General features: G+C 44.4%; 1 protein-coding gene across 2 annotated transcripts in view; it reads left to right on the top strand.

The window, feature by feature from the left end:
* Positions 1–2,809, top strand: part of C2 (complement C2) — a 28,276-nt gene that overhangs the window by 18,805 nt on the left and 6,662 nt on the right. The gene's annotated exons all lie outside the window — the stretch shown is intronic.

Genomic DNA, 2,809 nt, shown 5'->3' with positions numbered 1-2,809 from the left:
TCTCTGTGTACAAGGTTTTTCTGGCCTGAAACACATTGTGTCGATCCTCAAATCCATCCTCAACTCAAGAGATCCACCTGCCTCTGCCCCAAAGATGTGTGCTGTGCTCTGTAGCCCAGGCTGACTTTGAACTCACAGTCTTTCTGCTCCAGCATGATGAGTGGCTGGAGTTACAAGCATGTACTACAGTACCCAGCTCATACACACACACACACACACACACACACACACACACACACATACACACACACATACACACACATACACACACGCTCACATACACATACACACATACACACACATACACACACACTCACATACACATACACACATACACACACATACACACACACACGCACACACTCACACCTGGCCTTGAACTCAGAGATCCATCTACTTCTGTCTCCTAAACTCCGGGATTACAGGTGTACACACCACCGCCAGGCTGCCTTGCACAAGTTTTATGGAAAAGCACTTGAGCAATTTGCACAAGGTTCTATGATTTTAAAATGTCTATTCTTGCCAGGCAGTGTGGCACACACCTTTGATCCCAGCACTTGGGAGGCAGAGGCAGGTGGATTTCTGAGTTCAAGGCCAGCCTGGTCTACAGAGTGAGTTCCAGGACAGCCAGGGCTATACAGAGAAACCCTACCTGGAAAAACAAAACAAAACAAAATGTCTACTCTTGGCTGGTAACCTTGCTGAACCTGGAGTTGCAGCTGCTCTGGGCATGGATGGAAGAGGCCGTTGTCTGGCGTGGATCTGACCTCCTTGATTTGGTTCTTGGTGTAGATCCTGCAGGATGCACAGCTCTCTCTGTTTTAAAATAAGGATGGCCACACTTCTGGGGTTTCCTGAGAATCAACCGAGGAGAAGTATGGGAAGGCTGCACCCTGAGGTGGCAGTTCACACCTGACATCCTAGTAGCTAGGGAGGGAAGTGGGGAAGGAGGATCTGGAGTTCAAGGCCAGCATTGACTACATGGCAAGCTGGTGGTCAGCCTCAATTAGATGAGACCTGGTCTGAAAAAAACAAAACCCAGCTGGGTGTGGTGTGATGGCGCTCGCATTGAATCTCAGCTCTATGGAAGGATAGAAGGGCAGCCTGGTCCATACACCAAGTGAGTTCTAGGCCAGGCAAGGCTACATAGTGAGACCTTGTCTCAAAAACTAAGCCTAAATAAACAAATAGATAAGGAGGCAAGCCAAGAAAGCCAAACCTCCTCTCCCCTCGAAACTCTATGTCCGGTGTCCGGAACACACAATGTTTCAGTAATTATATTTTTATTTTACTTTATTTAAAGTACCTTTAAATTGTGTGTGAGTGTGTGTGTGTCTGTGTGTATGAGTATGTGCGAGTGTGTATGTGAGTGTCTTGTGTGAGTGTGTGTATGTGTGTGTATGGTGTGTGTATGTGTGAGTGTGTCTGTGTGTGTGAGTGTGTGAGTGTGTATATGGTGTGTGTGGCACTTGTGAGTGTGTGGTGTGTGTGTGTATGTGTGTATCTATGTGTGTGTGTGAGTATGTGTGTGTATGATGTATGTGAATGTATGTATGTGTGTGAGTGGTGTGATTGTGTGTCTGTCTGTATGTGCATGAGTATGAGTGTGTGTGTGAGTCTGTATGTATGTGTGAGTGTGTGAGTGTGTATGTGTGTGAGTGTGCATGTGTATCTGTGTGTGTATGAATGTGTGAGTGTGAGTGTGAGTGTGCATGTGTGTATCTATGTGAGTGTGTGTATGTGTGTGTATGATGTGTGTGAATGTATGTATGTGTGTGAGTGTGTGTGTGTCTGTATGTGCATGAGTATGAGTGTGTGTGAGTGTATATGTGTGTGAGTGTGCGTGTGTATCTATGTGTGTATGAATGTGTGAGTGTGTGTGTGAGTGTGTATGTGTGTGAGTGTGTGAGTGTGTGTCTGAGTGTGTGTGAGTGTATATGTGTATGTATGGTGAGTGTGTGTGTGAGTATGCGTGTGCATGTGTGTATGTGTGTATCTATGTGTGTGTGAGTGTGCGTGTGTATGTGTGTATCTATGTGTGTGTGAGTGTGTCTGAGTGTGTGTGAGTGTGTGAGTGTGTGAGTGTGTATGTGTGTGTCTGGGTGTGTGTGAGTGTGTATGTATGTATGTGTGTGTGAGTGTGTGTGTCAGGAGCCATCTAGGAAAGGCTAAGGCTAGCAGGTGCTTTTCCTGGAGGCGGCCTAAGCTGGGTGAGTCCCAAGAGACTTCCTCTCAGGATCGCTCTTGCAGCTGATATGCCTTTCCTGCCACTGTCACAGAACCTAAGGACTCCTGGGCATCCGTCCATCGTATTGAGAACATTTCCTGCAGATCAGCATACAGATGAGCTTCCATGAATTAATGATTTTTATAGAATTCCTGATTTGATTAAAATAATCTTAGGACGGAAGTTTTAAGTTTTAGTTGCTTTGATAGAAAGATGTAATAAAGTTAAAATCAAAAATAAAATGTGCCCACTCCTCTTAATAGGCTCCTCTTAAAAGGCTGCATCATAAGCAATACAATGAGCTTTCATAAATTGCAGTAAGAAGAGAAACTGATTTGGGATATATTTGTGATCAAGGAAGAGCATGAATTCTAGGTCAGAGCCAAGGATGAGGCCACAGGTGTGCACCATGATAAAGCAAGGCCATGGGAAACTGTTGCTTTGAACTTATAATGAGGGTATAGAGTGAAACTGCTTTGAACTTAACTACCAACATCCTGCTGTGACTCCCAGTTTTGTGTAACAGTTTATTTATGAGGTAATTTTCTTTCTTTCTTTCTTTTTTTTTTTTTTTTTTTTTTT

This window comes from Mastomys coucha, unplaced genomic scaffold (assembly GCF_008632895.1).
Source record: "Mastomys coucha isolate ucsf_1 unplaced genomic scaffold, UCSF_Mcou_1 pScaffold3, whole genome shotgun sequence".
Classification (NCBI taxonomy): domain Eukaryota; kingdom Metazoa; phylum Chordata; class Mammalia; order Rodentia; family Muridae; genus Mastomys; species Mastomys coucha.
This window is presented reverse-complemented; position numbering and strand designations above follow the sequence as displayed.